We start from the raw sequence: 20,905 nt of genomic DNA, 5'->3' as shown, positions 1-20,905 counted from the left end.
ACATCTAACGGAATCTGTAAGATACTTCAGGGGATTGGTTGCATCTCAGTTTGTGCTCAGATGCTAGAATGATCAATCTGCTGTATATACTGCTGAGTGGGAAGAGAGATCCCTCTAGCTTCCATGAATGATGAGATGTAGACACTGGAAATGTTTTGAAACCATATGGCAATCTCTATGGCATTTGACAGTGTGATTAAGGGTACAGCAGAGATGTCTAAAGACCTTCCTTCAGCACTAGTCACAGTAGGGAAAAGGAGGCTAAACGTGACAAACTTTGTTTTCTCTCCTCTCCTAACACAAGGCATTGTTAGATTTAGGGCATATCTACACTTTAAATGCTGCATCAGCACTGCTGTAGTGCTTAAGTGAAGATACTCCTATGCCAATGAGATTGAGCTCTCCCATTGGTGTAGTTAATCTGCCTACGTGAGAGATGATAGCCAACATAGTGTTGCCCACGTGGAGGGTTAGGTTGGTATAACTGTCGCACATGGGTATGGATTATACTGATATAAATTTGTCGTGTAGACCTGACCTTCAGCTCATCTATCTGGAACATTTCCTACTGGGAGAGCAGTCCACCCCCATCCCACCAGCTGCACAAGTCACCAGGTTTTGGAGAGACAGCAAAGAGACTAGTTCAGCAATAGTGAAGACACAAAAATCCCAGCCTGCTGGAAATACCTACTGCATCTTATCCTTAGCCTTTCCTTCTTATAGATTAATAGGGGTTGAGAGCACCTTTTAGAGCCTTACAAGACTCACACAGTTAGACTTTGACCTTATGTTTTCTCTTGGAAAATCTACCCCCCACCCAGTTGTGGATTTAAAAAAAACCCTATCTTAATAAAGCATTTGTTTATTAGAGGAAGTTGTATGATAATAAATTATTAAAAGTCACTTGTCATGCCTCATGCTGATTGTTTGCTATTTATATTTCACTCTGCTTCAAACACAAGAATAGGTAAGTGAGTTTGGATCTTGCACACCACGCTGGTTGGCATGCAGGGAGAAGTTTAAATGCCTACAAATACTACTTCAACTTGTTTTTTTGCAATTATGCAAACTCTTTAAATACAAAACCTGGGTACATTCTGCTCTCCCAAACTTACACCTAGGTAACTGACCAGAGTTCAGCCATCTCACTTCAAGTCAAAACTAACTGACAGTTTTCCTTAACTATAGCGAAGTCTATGCAAAAAGTATGCCATTAAGCAAGTATGTTTGTTGGCAGGTGTCAGTGTGACAAAACATTCAGAGAGCTCTGTAGAGATGAATGTACTGCATCCAAAGTCCATATATAGAAACCACAGTTACTAGCTGTCACATGGTAAATAAGCACCCTAACTTTCACAATGAGCCAAAAATTAAGCTAATCCCATTTCAAAACAAGCCAATCCCTAAGAACCAACACTCCGTGACTAGATCCCCGTGGCATGCAGTCTGGGACCCCTGTGCACCGCTGACTCTCTTTCCCCCCCCCTTGCCCCGCTTGCCTTTCCTTGCTGGGAGCTGATCAAAAAAAAAAGAAGCTTCAAGCCAAAAACTAGCCAACAAGCAACTCTCAAGCCAACTGAACCAAAAACTAGCCCAATTTCTCCATTTTTTTCCCCGCAGGTTTGGCATGTCTGATAGAAACTGGTATCTTGTGTGTAGGGCTGATCTAGAATTATATATACACCTTCACTCAGAAATACCAGGGGTGTTGTGCTTCTCTCAAGCTACCTCATACAGTGAACCTAGTGGCTTTGGCCGGAGTCCCTGACAGGGGCCTCTGTCTCCCTTGTCTTAAGCTGCCCTATTCACCCCTTTCTTAATGGAAGAGAGGTAAATCTGTGCATGGGGGCTCCCTCCATGCCCAGATCTGCAGGCCACAATTCCCCCATAACACACCTGTCACTAAACATGATCTGCTTAGGAAGAGAGGGTGTGTGTCAATTTATCTACTGAAGATTGTACATTCACAGATAGGGGGTACTACCTGAAATAAGTCAACTCTTGAAAGGTGGTAGATCTAGCCAAAGCAAAACAGTGAGGGAAACGTGTGAGAGGATGTGGGCACGTGCACATACGCATCTGCATCCCTACGCTATGATGCATGTGTGTAACTAATAGTATTATTTATTTACAATTTGTTTTTATATGAACTCCACAACCAAAGGGAGCACTCGGGGCAGTCTTGATATACACTCAGAAACCCAAGAGCATAGGAAATTGTAGTGAGGCGGAATGGCCTCCCATGGACCTGGAGAGGGAGGAACCCCACACTGAAACTTGGTGGGCAGAGCCAGGCCATGCTCAACCTTCCCACTGGAAGTCTGTGGATGGGACAGGAAATATAACAGGCAGGTCTGAAAGCTTAGTTGGGCTGCAGCTGCTGGAGGAGCCAGATGCCTCCTGCTTGCTCCCGAGCTGCGAGACTGCTGCCAGCCTGAGGACTGGCCAGAGCCGTACGCTGACCTGACCACAGAGGAGCTGCCAGCACTACCACAGGCCTTCTACCCAGATGATCTGGACAACTCTGTACAGACACAGGTACAACCCAAGGGGGAGTTAGGAAGTGGCCTTGTCTGGCTTCAGCACTGCCTGAGCATATGTCAGCGTGTTGTGGGCAGGATCCCCACTGACCCAGTGGCAAATCCCGCTGGCACTGTTAGAGCCTTGGGCTGGGGCACAGTGGAGCGGGTGGGCCTGCCCCCTCCATCCCACCCAAACCCTGGAGTGCCAGTCTCCCCCTCTCCAGGCAAAGGAGCCAGTGTTTGTCAGCCATCTGTCAGAGCTAGAATGCCCGAACCCCTAGACTCCTGTTGCCCCATCCTGACTGAGGGCCTGGGCTACTTAATTGTATCTGCTGCTCGGCCCTGAACAGAGGCCTGTTTATAGTTGGTGCTGGTCTTGCTTTGAGCAGGGGATTGGACTAGATGACCTCCTGAGGTCTCTTCCAACCCTGATATTCTATGATTCATTGACCTTTGTTGCCCCGCCCTGCCTGAGGGCCTGGGCTATCTAACTGTGTTTGCTGCTCAGCCCTGAAGCAGGCCTGAGCTCTAGACTCATTGCCCCACCATGCCTGAGGGCTTGGGCTATCTAACTATGTTTGTTGATTGGCCCCTGACTATTGGCCCAAGCTAGAGACTCTTGCCGTGCTGTTAATTCCCCACGATAAGCGACGTTCAGAGACGTAATGAGGCAGACTAGCCTCCCACGGACCTGGAGGGGGAGGAAACCTGCCGCTGAACCACTACAGAAATGCATCATTTCACTACTAGGGATGTGACCAATACAGTTTCAATTCCCCTGTTGTACTTGCCCACTAGAGAAAAATCCTATGTTCAGCTACTACTGCCAATGCCTGCCCAGCTAGATCTATTACTCACAACTCTATAGTACGCAGGTTAATATATACACTCACAGACACAGCAAACTTGTATTTCTGTAGGGTTGTTTTTCTTTTATAGAGATAGCCGAGGAGGTTGATATTGATTAGGACCTTTTCTCTCTGCTGTCTGTTACTTGCTTTGATCCACTGCAGAGCTGAGACACCATAAAACCTCCACTGAGGTTTCATGAGAATTCTCACTCATGAATGTAAAAATTAAATATTCTGACTACATTGGTGAATGCCCTTTCTGGGAGACACACATCTGTTTCAGTGCCAATTGCTTTCTATGACTCTCTATGATTAGAGAGAACGTGTGGACCCCATTCATACATGGGGTATTGGTGGTTGTTAGGGGGTGTCCACAAATGCTTCTAAACATAGTGGTCTTCTACACATTTATCCTTTTAAGATCAGATCCTATGAGGTACTCAGCTCCTTCAATTCCCATTTACTTCAGTAGAAGAAGTGGCTCAGCACTGTGCAGGACCATTAGGGCCCAATGCTGAGAGGTACTGAACATTCCCAAATCCCAGTGTGTTCCTGGGGGAGTTGAGGGTGCTCAGCCTCACAGAACTAGCTTCAAAGCCTTAAAATATTTATTTCACTTTCCATATTCAATGCTGATATTACATTTTACAGTTGACAAATTACTGTACTAGATGAAACGAACAATTCAATTGTTCGCTTGTATCATGGTGTGAGGGCCTGATTTTCAGAGGTGCTGAGAACCCAGACCACCAGCTGAGGTCCACGGGAGCAGTAGGTGCTCAGCGCCAATGCAAGTCAGGCCCTTAGATGGTAAGGCATTGCTCTGCACAGGATTAGATAAGTGGGAGAAATTTTTAGCATTTCCCCAGGAGACTGGCTACAGCTAATGCAGTTTCTTAAGCTAACTCACACTCTTTGGAGGCTGTTTAAACACAACGTATATTATGTACTCACTAGGTTGGAATCCAATCACTCATGAACCATACACCAGATCCTCAGCTGGGAAAAATCAGTCTAGCTTCAATGAAGTCAACGGAGATAGGAGGATTTTCACCAGCTGAGTATCTTTAACCCAGTTAGTACACAAACTATATATGCTACATCTTATTAAATTGCAAGACCAGTCTCTATTTATTCAGGACATATTACCTTTAGAAAAGTCCTTAAGAAAAAGTATATTACACTTAGAGTTGCCTTAAAAACCCAAAGGTGACCAGGATACACTGCTGCAGTAAGTTTTTTAGGACATAATGCAACCAGGTCAGTGCCACAGATGGTATCTTATGACAATGGCACAGGTAATAGGCCCAAGTCAGTGGGAAATAAGGGCATTCAGGATCTCTCAGGCCCAGGCCATCTGTGTCACTGATTTGAAAGCATGCCAGGTTTTTACACGGATAGGTAAGTTATTGTATTGCTAGCTTGCAAAATTTCACTTTTTACATTAAAATTACTAAATATGCCAGTGGTTCCCAAACTTGTTCTGCCACTTGTGCAAGGAAAGCCCCTGGTGGGCCGGGCCGGTTTGTTTACCTGCCGTGTCTGCAGGTTTGGCCAATCGCGGCTCTCAGTGGCTGCAGTTCGCTGCTCCAGGCCAATGGGAGCTGCTGGAAGTGGCGGCCAGTACGTCCCTCGGCCCGCACCGCGTCCAGCAGCTCCCATTGGCCTGAAGCAGCGAACCGTGGCCACTGGGAGCCGCGATTGGCCGAACCTGCGGACGCGGCAGGTAAATAAACTGGCCTGGCCCGCCAGGGGCTTTCCCTGCACAAGCGGCTGAACAAGTTTGGGAACCACTGAAATATGCAAATGTCCAAGTAAGGCTTAAACTTTATTCATCCATAATGGGCCTGAATCCGCAGCACATTGCTATCTGCCACTTTGAGATGGCAGAGCCCCTGTCCAGCAGATGGGTCTTGGCAGCTGTGTTAGACCAAAATCAGAATTACATAGCCACATTGCAGCTCCCAGAGTGTCTGCAGGGTACGCAGCCATCGAGACAATGAGAACTTTAATTTGGTAGTTTCTGACTTCCTAGCTTATGAACAGGCTTATTACATGCCAAGGATGGGCCTGAACCCAAAACTCCAGATTGGAACAAGTCTGAGTTTTGGGTCTGAATTTACAGGTCAAATCAATGATATTCTATAAAGGGCCAGACTTGGTCACTGACTTTGAATACTCTACAATATTTGCAAAGGTTAGTTTGACATCTAAAATTCAAACTGCCAAATTCTGGAGTGTCCAGAGCCAGTGTTCTGCCTGATATACAGGTCTGAGATACAAATACATGGATTCAGCATTTGTTCCTAGAGTTTTAATTTGGTCTCACTCGATAATGTGCTGCTTTATTTGAACTGTTTATATTCTAAGACATGCATCAGATGTAAAACACTTGCATTCATACATCCAACCATGCAGCTAAGGTCTATGGGCCAGGTTTTCAAAAGAACTCCCTTAACTGCACTGGCAACATATGCAAGAACAACCCCTCAGTCATATTCACAAATAAAGTGAGTCCCGGTCTACTTATTTGCATGTAAAACTACCGGATTTGCATATCTAGGGCAGCCTTTGAAAATGTGGCTCTGTGTAGCAGCACTTAGCCTTGCGTAGAAAACAGATTTGTATCCACTCCCCATCTCTGAAGGTAACTGTCCCCAAAAGAAATCCCTTAGGTGAAACAGAGTGCAAATGAAAGATTATGGAGTTTTTAAAGAGTTCTAATGCCTATCACTTAGTAAAATGATCTACAAATGCAAAGCATGTTGTACTGCTATTGGGAATTGCATGAGGAGAGGGAACATTTTCTAAGACATCTGGAGGGAATATTTTACAAATTGAAGTATGTTTTTCCTTAGGAGACTATTTCATCATTTCATTTGATTATCCATGATGTTTTAAAGGTTTTTCATAAAAATGAAATTCTGAATCAAGTGGCTATGAAATCCCAAAGGGGGAAATGTTTTACTAAGGTAGCCAACCATGAGATATAGGAATTAAAATGGAAGTGGGGAAGATAAATCAGTCTATGCAAAGATTAAACAGACTGAAAAAAAGGTAAGGAAAAATAATGCTAGCAAATAAATCAGTAAGGTTTGAGGTTATTTTGTTTCATTGAGACGCATTTAGAGTAACAAATTAAACAAAAAACAATAATGGCAAGAAACATTGAAAAATTCTACACGTACTCCAAGTCTGATTGTTCTCTCAGGTACAGCAGTGTCAATCCAGTGTAACTGGTCTGAATCTGAAATATCTGCTGTTAATTTTTTTGTGGTTATCACTACAGCTAGGCAAAATTATTTTGGCCAACAGTAAGTTCACCAAAATATGCATTTTTGGGGCACCAGAACCATTTGAGAATTTGGGTCAAATCTGGTAAATAATTTTGCTCAAAACCAACCAACCAAAAAAACCCTCCAACACACCCCAGAAAACAATTTTAGAAAATGTCAAATCAGTCCATATAGAAAATGTCAATTCAAACTGACATTCAAAATGTTTTGTTTGGCTCAAACAACCTTTCCCCCCCCCCCAATTTTTTCTTTTGTAAACTTAAACATTCAGTTTTCATTTGAAAAATTGCTGAACTGAAAAATTAATTATTTGCTCAGCTCTGGTAATCACCTATCATTTGAGGTGGTATAATAAATCCGAGAATTTTGTTCCGATTACTTACACTGGCATAAGTCAGAAGTAATTCACAGTACGTGAAGCTACAATGGTCTAAAACTAGTTTAAGGGAGGTCAGAATGCGACAATGTAATCTTGCTTGTGGTATAAAATTTCCCTCTTTTGCTAACCACCATTTCACTTATCACTGGTCATATCAACAGCAGTTGTGCCAGCATAGACAGGACTCCAGACAGCTGCTAGAATTTTAATCACCATACTGCGTAAACTTGCTGTGATGAGGGTTAGACAACACAGTGCTGTGATTGCCTAGAACCCAGTCTACTCTAGCGTTCCCAATTTTACCAGAGGAGTTGAAAGATTGGTAGCCTTGCTTGGATATATTAGCACAAGTACACGAGGGTAGACACAGACATTGTGTTTGGAGTTTATTATGGGTGAATTATTCTTGAATTTTGCTTCCAGTTTACATAGTTGTACAACTGGAAACACAATCATAGAAATGTAGGGCTGGAAGGGATCTCAAGAGATAACACTAAACAAATGGGAATCCATATTGCTACTCAGTGCTTCTCTGAACTCTATGATCGAGGATCCCCAAGCCAGTGAAACTGGCATGATAGCATTAGTTTTATAAAACTAGTGGTGGCAATAAGTTGAAATATTTACAGTGTAATTGGGAAGAGCTGTTCCAAACATCTGGATTTGGTTTCACTACTGAGTGAGGATCAATCCAGGAAAAGGCTGAGAGAAACCAACTCCCACTGAAATTAATACCAGTCAAAAGTGTTCAGCATCTCAACTCCTGCCCCTAACTACAAGGCAGTCTACTCTAGAATGCTCTGCTATGCTTCCACTGTGCAAGGGGAATGGGCAGAATTTGGGTAGGGGAGGACTGCAGATGCCCCCAGTTGGTCCTGAGTTTACGAAGCTTCCCCCACATCTCTCTTCGGACCATGTGATGAACCCTGAAATATGCAGTTATGGCTATATCCCCTGCAACTTGCCTACAGCAAACAGAAACCATAACTAAATTATGCTGCCTGTGATTTCCATATTAACTACAAATGAAAGCACCTTAATACAGTGACAGATGATCCACAGTTCACATTATGCTATCATTCAAAAACCTGCTCTGGAAGAAGTAGACATGAGGAGAAAAACAAAATATCCAGCCACTAAAAAAGAAAATGGACCAAGCTGCAGAAAACTGGGATATTCAGTTGTACAGCAAAGAAAATGTACAGACTTCACTGGATAACTCATGGAATTCCAGGTATTTTTACACTCCAAGCAACAGTAACTGAGGGGCTGAGAATGCAAAGTAAAAAGGAATCTTCTTGCCACTATGCATGTATATAATGGCTCACTTGAGGTCATTTAACTCATAATTTAAGCAATATTTCCACACTAGAATGCATGTGGGATAATACTGAAGGACTTATTAGCCCCTAATTATCACTGATGTCTGAGATACTGAAGGAGAGCTGTAGCCAATCAACTCAATTTGTGATTTTTATACTGGGTTTTTAATTCTGTTTGGTTTTGGCTGGATAACTCAAAATTCACTTGTAAGACTGTAGACATGAGTGACCAACCGTAGCAATTTTTTATTCTCTATATTTAAAAAAAAATGTGGTTAGATGTGACATAAGGATGCAGTATGCTTTTTTTTGTTAAGCATACACATTTTCACTTTCTTACACCCCAGCTTCCCAAACAGTAAGAACAGCCTCACTTTCATGATAGCTGAACTTCTCTGCTTTTAGTTCAAAGCTATAGTTAGGTGGAAGATGGGTAGCCAGTCTACTAGAACTTATTTAAGTTTGAGATCTATTCATTCAGGCCACTTTTCAGGAAAGCATCCCTGCTCAGGAAAGCACTTCAATATATGCTCTAAGTTCTTCTGAAGTCAATGGGCTCCAGCACATCTTTCAAGTTAAGCACGTGCTTCAGTCCTTTGCTAAAATGGGGGCTTGAAGCTGGATAATCCCTTCCATGTAGAAACCCGCTCCAGTTCTTATGGCTCAGATTCTGGAAAGCGTTTCAGCAGAGAGACCCAGAAGTTGCTGGCCGGTGTCAGAGTGTCCTGGCAATTGTCCAGGAGGTGGGAGGGGTTTCAGGGTGTCGAGTGAGGAAGCGGCACAATCTGCCACACCTGTGGATCTGCAATGAACCCTTTTCCCCACTGGTGGAGTCCCTTGCAGCTACACAATAGCAGCCATCTTCCAGCCTCCCCTCACTGCAAGCATCATAGCTCTTGCTGCTCTACCTACTGTCTCCTCTCTGACAGAGCTCTCAAGGCCCATAGGAGGGAAGCAGTTTATCAATGGCATGCTGCTCCGAATAGTAACCCAGCCAGTCCAGGTCAGTGGAAACAGCATTGTATCCACACTGATCTGTGGAAGGTCTGGAAAAGGTTGGCTATTGATTCTTGCCCTTGCTGCTGTCCTCAGTCTGGATAAAGTTTCCTCTGGCTGACTCCCACTCTATCCTTTTATGGCCAACGGCATGGGAACAAACAAGGGAATCAGAAGGCACAACAGCAGGCAGAGCGACTCAGGAGTAGAAGGCCACATTTTCATTTAGACTGATGCAACCTGACAAGGGCTAATAACGTGGCTATTTGCACAGCTGCTTACTTGCTATATACACAGGGCCATGGTCCTAATTAATCATATTTAAATGTGACAAATTGGTAGTTCATAATAGCATTTATTTTCTTTTTACCCCCCAAAATTGAAACTCTTTCCATTTCATGCAGGCAAACCCCTTTCTATTTAACTAGAAGTTGGGTTTTTACTGTGCCTAGTACTTACCAGTGAATATTGACAATACTGATTGTGCCACTGTAGCGGGGTAGTCACCCCACTCCGGCCCTGGAGAGGGCTGCCTGGGGGAACCAACAGTAAAAGCAGCCCTGCAGAGAGCTGTAGCTGGGAAAAGGGATTAAGAACAGCTGGGGGAAGCTGACTATGTAGCTGACCACAGGTGTGGTTGGCTTAATCAGGGCCCAGCTGGCCCTTAAAAGAAGCTGTGGACCAAAAGCTAGAAGAGTCTCACTCTAGTCCTGGAGTAGGAAGGGCTAGCTGCCTAAGAGGATGGTATCTGAAGTAGAGCAGGGCTGGAGAAGGGTAAAGGGAGCTGGGGAGCTCCAGTCTGGTAAACCCCCAGGCTGCAGGCCTTGTTTAAGGCCAAAAAATCCTGGGGCTGCAGAGGGGCAGCCTGAGGATAGGCAAAGGCAGCTGGTCCTAACCCCTTGCCAATGATGAGTGGCCATGACAGACTACGGTCTGCCCCAGTGAGCAGGGCTAGATGATGACTCGCAGTAGCCACTGAGGCAAGGTGGGTTTAGAGGGTTGGGGGTTCCCCTGGGAGGGGAGACCCAGAGTGGGGGTACTACTGGTGCAGAACCCTGAGGAAAAGGGCATCAGGGTCCGGGAGGGACATGGGGACAGTGGTAGATGAGACACCGGCCTGCAGAGGGTGCTCTAGAAGCTGGGAAAGAGCTAATTCCCAAGATGACCAGCAGGAGGGACTGCACCAGTGAGTCTCTACCTTGCTACAGCCACTTAAAACTCAACTAACATGTTAAAATCGGTATAAAGGAGAGGTCTCCACCAAAATCTCAAGTCTGAAGCTGACTCAGGTTTCTAGGACTCTGCGCTGTCTGGTTCAGGCCTGAACTTTGCTTTCCCACTTTCTAGGGTGAGAGAGTCCCTGAGGAGAGGGAGTGCCCATGCATTGTCAGATTCCAGTCCTTTCTGCCTTTGGGAGATCCAGACCACAATCTGATCACTTTTTTTGGTGTGGGAGGGTTAAAAGATGGGAATATGAGAAGAAACCTTCTTGGTTTCACTGAGGGCATATAGGAAAAATAGAGTACAAACCCAATTGCAGCAGACAACCTGATATTAGTTATAAATTAACATAAATTTGAATCAGATGTAACTACTGATCTTTGCAAACCTTCAAATGCAGTTTCAGATTTAAATACTGTGGTTAGGACGGCCTATGTGATGGGCCTAACCCAGAACCCTGATTCCAAATACACCCATGTTTAGGTTCTCATCTTCATGGCTCAAGTCCATGAAGAGTTAGAACAGAGTCTCTTGGAACGCGTGGTTGGTTTTGTTGACTTTTCACTAGGACAGTCAGACCTTCTCCTCCTACTCAGCAAAGGGGATGAATAATTATTCTTAAAATTTATAGCAGGGATGTGATTGAAACAGTATAATTTTTGATATTTATGATGTAATACATTATATTACATGATTTGATTTGCCATTTTCCCCAGAAAAGTGTTGTAATTGAACAAATCCATTTTTTTAAACTTGAAAACAATAGCAGGAGTTGCAATTTTTAAAACTACTTTAGAAGTGTAAAACATCTTTTTGGTGGCTTATCTGCAGGCTATAATGTTTATGGAGTTAGAGCTGCTCCTGATTTTAGGCACTCTACCCATATTCCTCATTTTCCTAAGAGTAAATAGTAAACAGACACTCTCTCTCACAAGGGAGGCAGGGCTGGGGTGGGACACTATTTGAACCAAAGACCTCATGGAAAACTCAAGATGCTGTAGGAAGCATTGTGGAGGTAGAGGGCAACCTTCCTGTTGAGTCATTACTGAATCAGCACCCAACAGAAGAGCAAATCCCATGCCCGCTACCTTTTGGATGAACACTGAGCTTAAATGCCATTCACATGAGGTCATTAAAGTACCAATGGTAATTTTCTTTTTCTACAGCAATGGTAGCCCCCATTTCCTAGCCCACTTCCAAATCAAGTTATCTGCAGTTTTAGATGGATACAGTATCTCTATTTCATGTACTAAATTTTATGTAATGTTACTGTGCACTCTCAGATAGACACTGCATTCTACCCCAGAGGGGATTCCATTCTAGTAGGGCAGGGTGAAGTGATCCCACTTCAGAAGATATGAGTTATCATCATTACAAATCTAAGGCTTTTCATAAGTAGCAATAACACATTATAGACACACTTCTAGAGTAAAAGTCTCTGTAAGATTACAATTTTGCTGAGGCTGGAGTTGAGTTTATGTATTTGATCAATTGAATATGAGCACTACTGTGGTTATATGGTGGCAGGGATTGGGAGTTTGCTGTGGAGAGGAAGTGTTTTGAGGTGGGGTGGCAGTAATAAGCTTTGAGGCTGGTCAGGATAGTGGTCCTGGATTTGTAGTGAATGCATGGGAAGGAAACCAACTTAAGTGACCTTAACACTAAGGCATGCTTGTGTGTCTTTTTTTTTTTTTTTAAACATGGGATAAATCTAGCACTGTAGCAGATTTCATTTGTTGGAATGGAGCATGAGGAGAGATGCTGTTTCTGGGATAACCAGGACCTAAACCATATAGAGTTATGCATTCACAGTGTCCATATATAAACACCACTATATCTGCATAATAAATTTAGGACCAAATTCTGGATATTCTAATATGAGGCATTCTGTGTTGGAGGTGAGGAGCAGGTGCAGGGGGGTGAAGATGGCTCAAAGGAAGGGAGATATCTAGGGCAACATATTTCATACTCTTCATTCATAGCTACCAAGTTTTGTGTTTTTAATGCAAAATATTTGTTAATATGCAGACTAACTATAATTTTTCCAACATGCAAATATAAACAGAGTATAAAACGCCAGCCTAAGGACAATATGCTCTGCCTGAAGCAATGGTGGGGGTTGGATATGGAGCTGTCCAGAATATGGCAGCTGTGTGGGAGCTGACGGGTGTAGGACTGTCATGGGGAGAAAGTCAGGGCAGTTTGATTTGCGAGGGTGTCTGGTCGGAAGATGGGAGAACTGAGTGAGTGGGTGGTGGAAGAAAGAGGATGGCACCTAAGGGAAGCAGGGTTTCTGGGGATAGCTAAGGATAGAAGTTGAGTAAAGGAGCAGCTGAGTGGGGTGCTTGGGGGGAAAAGTAGGTTTGAGGTGTTCAGCAGGACAGTTGAGAAGAGGCTGTTTGGTAGCTGGAGGTGGTGGCTAAGGAGAGAAGGGGACAGATAGTTGAGGGGGCTGGGAGTGTCCAGATGGGGGACTTATTGGTTGCTGGTTAGGAAAGCCTGGGGCATGTACTTGGGCCCCCCAACCTATCCCTGCTGTCTCTATTTGCCTGCTCCTCCCAGCAGCTCCCTGCCTCCAGCAGGGGCAGTTTGGATACCTGCTCAGGAGCAATTATGGGCCATTTCTGTAGCCCAGCAGAATATGTGACGCTCAGTCTGGGCTGCGGGAATGTGATGGGGCCGCCTAGATATATGACACTTGCCAGGTATTTCATAACCAGGCTCCTGCATTAATATGTGTCGGGAATGAAAAGGATCTCTGAAGTCTTACCCTTCACCACCCCAACATGGCCAGGGCATGTAAAAGAGCTGGGATTTTATCTTTACTATGGGCTGTGTACTCCATCTCCATCTACCTACGGCACATACACAGCAACTCCTACTAAAACCTCACTATCTTGGAGACTATTGAGAATTTTAGATTTCTAAACCATTTTTTTCAAATGTGGAAAGGGTGTCAGAATCTAACCTCACCGGATGGTGAGTTTTGTCTTGTTACACTGCTGTATCGTTTGCTGTTTTCTTCTCACCATTTTTATTGCAAATAAAGATTTTTTGTTTCTGTTAGAGGAAAGTGGTTCTAGGCTGAAAATCTACTTTGTTTTACATCCCCCTCACACAGAAACGGCAGTGTTCATGATTTTTACAGTCTGTAAAACACAAACACAGTATGTGGTCCTGGGCTGAGGCCCTTTACATCTATTCAGCCTGGAACATATTTTTATCTCAGACAAAATGACTGCTGTCTCAAACTTGTTTCAACTTAACACTGAACTTCTAGGGTTTTTTTTTTTTTTTTTTTGGTTCATGTTTTCCAGCGATGTTCCCCCACCCTCCAGCATATTTCATTTCACTGGAAGAAAATTAAATTATTAGCTTGTGTATAAGACACTGAGCTTAAATAAGATCCAGCCTGTCAAAAATGTGTCTTAATGAGTTAGACAATAGACTTTTTCTAGAATTGGCCTGTCAGACAAACTCCCCCTTGCTAGGATATTTTTAGTGAATTCAGTTGTGGGATTTTAATAAGACTACATCCTGCTTCCTGTATAGAGAAAGATTTTGTGTGTGTGTGTGTGTGTGATTTTTTGGTATTTCTTCACCTTCTGGGAGGCCCATTTAAAATAATGGGCCTAATTTTGCTATCATATCTGTGTAAATGAGCAACTTCACTGAGGGGAAAAAACAGAGTAAGATGGGTTGGGAAGGGAGAATCAAACCGAAAGCTTCGAACGAAGAAAAATCAAATGAAGAAAAACCTTCTTGTTATACTATGTCCTGGAAAGATCCTTCAGGACAGGGGCACTAGACTACACTGGTGCCATGAAACCTTGGGTTCTAATCCTGGCTCAGCCACTGAGCTGCTCTGTGTCATTGGCCAAGTAATTTCACCTCTCTTCCTATGCTTAAATGTTTGTACAGCTCTTAGCACACGGGGGCCTCTTATCTCTTGGTGCCTTTAGCCTCCACTGTAATGTTAATAATTATGGAGGAACTAAGTGAGGATCCATAATCAAGGATAAGTTGGGTTTAGGACTGAAAACAGGGATTCAACCTCTTTATGTAAGAATGCCAAGGTGCAGCTACTTCTAAATTACAGTACTTAATCTTTCAGCACTGAGTTTCCAAATAAATCTCTTAATTAGGTTGGAGTTCAATTTAAAAATATTTCCTTGAAGAAATTTAGCATCCCATGCCAGACTTCTTTTTCCCCTCAAATGATTTTAACAGGAGGTAGGTTCTTCAAATTTACCAAAGAGATTAAGCTCACTGAAATCTTACACATGGGCTAGATTGAGTTTGTTTTTAGGCTTAATGGTAATTTTCCCCATTATTCTTCAAAAGTGAAAGTTTCTTCTTCAGCAGAGGCTGAAGAATATTGGTCTTCTATAGAGAATTCCACAGGAATCACCCTCTTTCAAAATGACAGCTGTGGTTTTCAGACTGCTCTCAGGTGGGCTTTTGAGAAAGACATCTTGTTCTCATTGGGATTGAGTGTCCTAATACAACAGGTAGCCACCATCTTTGCTGGGTTCACTGTCTTTGGGACCAAAGGGAGATTGTGGCCATATTTAAGGGGGACAATTCCTTGAATTTCTCTGCTAGGGAAGATTTTATGCACTAGCCTCTGATGACAAACTTGTAGCTATGAATGGCAAAAAGCCCCACAACCTACCATTAATCCTAAATACTACTTTTCAAAAGCAATCTGTGGCACCAAATCTATCAGAGGCCAGGACGAAGAGAGAACCTACATTGCAGAAATGGGTGTGCGGCCAACCCAGGGGAATGTGAAATGCAGGAGGGAGGGAGAAATCAAGGTGTTTGAACTAGCTGCTTTTCACTGCTTTGGTGAAACAAAGCAGCTGTAAACATGCCTAATTTGCCAGTATACTCTGGCTGCTCTGCACTGTTCCAGAGAAGTCTAAGGCAGTGAGAGAATACTGGTATATTTAGCCATCAAAGTTAGATTTAAGGTTGATAACTTCATATTATCAGACAATTAGATATCACATGGTGCCATTCTCTTTGAGCTTTAGTTTTATGCATGGAATTTTTAATTTTTTAAAAAAAAGGGGGGGGGTGAATTCCCAGACCAAAAATAACCCAGCTATGCTAAAATGGAGTTATGGCTGAGTACACATCAGTAAGTTCGGGTAAAATACATTACAGGATGTTATAATTCTCCCAAATCCCCCACCCTCATGAATTCAAGGTTAAAATTAAATTTTAAAAATACAAACACATTTGGTATGAAAATGAAGTTATTGAACCCTAAATAACATTGCCTCAAACTATCAGCATAAAGGAAAAAAATAAAATAAATGTGCCTTTAAAAATCAGTTTAATCTAATCTGGGAGCACTCTAAGTGTTTAGACACTAAAAGGTGATGAGCACAATATAAATATGTAAGTAGAAAAGTACAGAGTCACAATAACAAAAAATAAACACTTTTTTTTTTAAACCTTGATCAGAAGTTTGGTTTGGTTACGAGTAAAAGATGGTTCTTGATCGATCAATTCATCCTTACAGAAAAGGATTTTAATACAGCACTGAAGTTTCCCATGATTGACTGCATTATGTCCAGAGGCATGACATATGCAAGATCCTCCATTCTTCTGAGACCACTTTCGATGCATTCATATGTTTTCTCCCCCAAACACTGAACTGCTGGGAGTATTTCATCATTTTGAATGTAATATCAGAGTTTTAAGTCTCCATCTGAGTTCTTTTGGTATCATAAGAATGGCCATACTGGGTGTGACGTTCCGTACCTCATGAGAACACTTTACACCCCCATGTTCATCATTGTAATATGACTGTGTGGTATCTAATGCAAAGTTTGTCATGTCATCCGTCTTCAGAAGGCTCATGATGTACTGAGCATTGTTATAGTGATGTTATAGGTTGCAATTTCATGTATATAGCTATGAGGCTGAAAATGTGTCCTCATGGCTTAAAGCAAGCCCAGGCAAAAACGCCCCAGAAGCAGAGGGGCAGTTCAGACCTCATCAGGGCACATATGGGACAAACCCAGCCCAGCCTCACAGGAACAAAGGACACTGGCCTAAGCAACAACAAAGGATCTGTTGGACTTTTGAGTGAGTCACGCCCCTTCCTTTGGTCAGTTTGGGACTGTAATGAGGTAATGCTCCCCTAACTCTGAAGCAAGGGAGAGGGGGCAAAATCAAGAGGGAAGAAAGGACATGATAAAAGGGAGAGACGTTTGCCATGCTTTCTCTCTCTTCCACCTCCATCTACAGACATCACCACCAACCGACTGAAGCTCTGATGAAAAGGGAGAGCCTGGCTGAAGGGCAGCCAGCCTGTGGTGAAAAGCATCTAAGTTTGTAAGGGCACTGGAAGTGTTAAGATCAGCTTAGAATGTGTTTTGCTTTTGTTTCATTTGACCAAATCCAACTTGTTATGCTTTGATTTATAATCACTTAAAATCTATCTTTGTAGTGAATAAATCTGTTTGTTTGTTCTACCTAAAGAAGTGCATTTGGTTTGAAGCATGTCAGACTCCCTTTGGGATAACAAGCTTGGTACATATCAATTTCTTTGTTAAATTGACTAACTCATATAAGCTTGTGGCATCCAGCGAGCATAACTGGATACTGCAAGATGGAGGTTCCTAGGGTTGTGTCTTGGATGAGAGATACTGGCTAGTGTCATTCGGTTGCAAGTAACTGGAAGACGCTTACATGCCAGAGGCTGTGCATGAACCGCCCAGGAGTGAGGGGTCTCACAGCAGAGCAGGGTAAGGCTGGGTCCCAGAGTCAAGGATTGGAGTGACCTAGCAGATCACCGATCCAGATAACACCAGGGGAACATCACACTGGGTCAGACCAAAGGTCCATCTAGCCCAATATCCTGTCTTTCGACAGTGGTCACTGCCAGGTGCCCCAGACGGAATGAACGGGTAATCATCAAGTGATCCATTCTCTTTCGCTCATTCCCAGCTTCTGGCAACAGAAGCTAGGGACACCATTCCTGTTCATCCTGGCTAATAGCCATTGATGTACCTATCCTCCATGAATGTATCAAGTTCTTTTTTGAACCCTAAAGAAAAGATACCCCCCCCCCCCAAAAAAAAGTTAGAGGTACTAATGTTGACATCATAGCTAAGTGGCTCATATCACAACTGTGTAAGTACTCACATGGCAATTTTAAAAAATGACTGGATCTTGCAACTGTTAAGTAAATTTACTGTGTATGAAGGGTGCCAGACTCAGTCCTGTAGACCCAAGGCTTCTATTAATAATAACAATTTGCACTTTTAAATAGCACTTAGTATCTTTTTTTATCAGATTATCTCAAATCACTTTACAACGATTACACAGTTAAGAGTTGCAGCAGTTAGGAACATACAGCACTAGGAAAAAACAGCTCTTATTATATGTAACCTTTCTGCCTGTCAGAGTTGGCAGCAACAAGGGCCGGTTTCAGTATCTAGGGGTTCCATTCCAATAACACAGTGCAAAACTGGCTCGAGCGCCCACCCAGTGACCTGGGACAAATATATACCACCCCCGCTGGGCGCCTCCAAGAGGCAATACTTCCCCTCTCGCAAGCACATAGTCTGAGTGTAACAAAAAGCATTTTAATAACAGAGAGAAACAATGTGGCATTATGTTGGGGAAACACCACCAACAGGATTCATAACACAACCCATGAGCAAAAAACCCACCCCAAGCAAATTGGGGCATGCCCTTTCCCTTTGGTTCTTGAGTCCAGCAACCCCAAATCACCCAAAGTCCCAAAAGTTCAACAACCCAAAAGTCTCTGTCCCTGGTCAGGGCAGCCCCAGAGTCCAAAAGTTTATCTGCAGAGTTTTACTCCCCAGTCTGGGGGGGGGGGGGAAGAGGTAAGGAACACCTTACATGACCTGAAGCTGACTACCCCACAGCTCCACAGGGCTCGGCTCCGCTCCGCTCCACACCACACGGCTCCACTCGCTGTCTCACGAATGGCTCCGCTCTGCTCGCCGTCCTGCAAACTGCTCTGTTCCACCAGCCACTCTGCTCGCCATCCCGCAAACTGCTCCACCATATATTTTTAGGCTCCCCCACTACTTAACACAACACTCAGTGATTTCAGCTCTTAGTAAATTTAGTTGTTTTGTGATTTCAGCTTGTAGTAGGGGAGCCTCAGTGCTGGTGCACCAATGGAATCAAAATTGGCTCTGATATTCCACAGTGGAGAGAGGAGGAAGTGCAATTAGCTTGTAATGCCCTCACCAGGAGGCCCATACCACCAAGTATTAATACCTGTTCCCAGCCTCTCTCAATTCACAGAGTTTTGGAACCTATGTCCCTTGCCTAGCGAGTGCTACTTAGTTGATGGCGAGTCCCTCCATCATAACAAAAGGCCAAGTGCAGTTCCACTGTCCTTGATTCCCATAATCAGGGTAATAACAATTTATTCTTTCTGCCCCAATAACAGAGACACTGGGGATCCCACAGCAGCCAAAGTGACCATTTGGGCAGCTATGGCCTCATTCTAGGCGGGGTGGGTGTGCCTATGCAAATAAGATCAGCCCCTGAAGTTCTTTTCCACAACTTGCCACACCTCACCACCAGATGTCAAGGTGGAGCTCATCCTGACTCTGCTTACATATAATCGCACTGGGAAGAGGTACAGTTAGTTCACTGAAGTCTTCCTCACTCTACCCTGTGACTATGATCGGCCCCTTCAGAATCTTTGAACATCAAGCCCCTATATTTTCAAAGAATTGTGATTCAGACTCCTATCAGCTTTCATGGGAATTGTGTGGCTAATCCAACAATGCAAATACTTGAAAGTCTGGAGGTTAGATCTTGTAATTCATCTGCACTTTAGAATGTCAGGGCTGTCACACATTTAAAAAAAAAAAAACCCACATTGGCCCAGATCTTCAAATGTATTGAGGCACCTAACTCCCATTGAAATTGATGAAAGTTAGGTGCCTAAATATATTTGAAGAACTGAGCCCTAGGAACTAATATTTCAGCCCTTACTGAGGCAAAAGTTCCACTGATTTTTATAGCTTGACAGTGGTCTTAGCAGCAGGTCCATAGCCGGTCAATTTGAGTCAGAGCAGACACATAGCATGAATACCACCCAATAGCCAAAATCAGTGTCTAAAGACTGAATATTGGATGTAGGGGCTTATGAACCGGTATAATACAGCAGCAACCACAAAAAGCCTACATGAGTACTCCTCCATTCGCTGGCTCCAAGTTGAGGATCCGGTTCCCCTTTGGCCAGCTGTGGGCAGGGACCATCATTTGATCCTCGTTGGAATAAAGAACAGATATTCACCTGGCTGTCCCCAAATCCCTTCCAATACTAAATTGCCTTGATTTCATGTCTTCCACCTAACTCTGAATAAGAGTTCAAGATTCTAGTGCCTTTATTTTCAACCAATCCATAAAACTAATGTGCACCTGGGAATGACGATGCTTAGCCACCTTGGTAAAATGCTACATCATCTTTGGATGACATGCCCTATATAGATGAAAACTGTTAGTATAGTAGCCATGTACCACAACAGCTTGGAGCACTGTCCTAGTAATTCCTTTCAATGCCCATAGTATGACTGTTGCGATTTACTGATGCAAGTTTAAGTTTTCCTTTTTTCCCTCTAGTAGTTATCCTCTGATGCCATTGGCTTGAAAACAAAGGGTTTTTTAAAAAAATGTAGAAGCAATCCAGAGTTACTTTATAACTGTGGTGGCAACAAACCACTAACTTCAAACATTTACTTCAGAAAATACTCTGGTGTACTCGGGTCGGGTGAGGGGGGGATCTATTTTGTCCTCAAAGTATTGTCTTTAATAAATATATCTGGACAGTTTACAAAGTCCTCAGAGGCTGAAGAGTTAGCTGGAACAAGTTCTACACCTGACATTTTTCTTCAGGGTAACTTGCTTCATTCAAAGTTTTAATGATTTGGGCAGCAGTTTATTTAAACAATCTACAAAATCATTCACTCTGGGAAAGTTCTTCAATCCTTCCTCCCTATTTAAAGTCAATTTATATGCTACACCACAGCTAACTCAGAATACATTTTACCACTTTCCCACTCAGTTTTCTAGCAGCTGCTCTGTGGTGTTGGCTGCTATATTTTCAGCCAGAAAGCCCACAATATTTCATTTTGTATCATCACATCTAGTACAGTTGAGAAGCTATTCTGTCTTCTCGAAGGATTTTAGGTCATGTCTGTATTTTAACAGAGTAAAATGTTGAGGCCCAACAGCTGGACACATCTCCTATTCTTTGCTCATTGACAGTGACTGAAGAGATACCATGGCTATGGGCTTTGTTGTATCT

The sequence above is a fragment of the Lepidochelys olivacea genome, assembly GCF_965140295.1.
Source record: "Lepidochelys olivacea isolate rLepOli2 genome assembly, chromosome: 10".
Lineage (NCBI taxonomy): Eukaryota > Metazoa > Chordata > Testudines > Cheloniidae > Lepidochelys > Lepidochelys olivacea.
The sequence above is the reverse complement of the archived record's forward strand: the minus strand, read 5'-3'. Positions refer to the sequence as shown.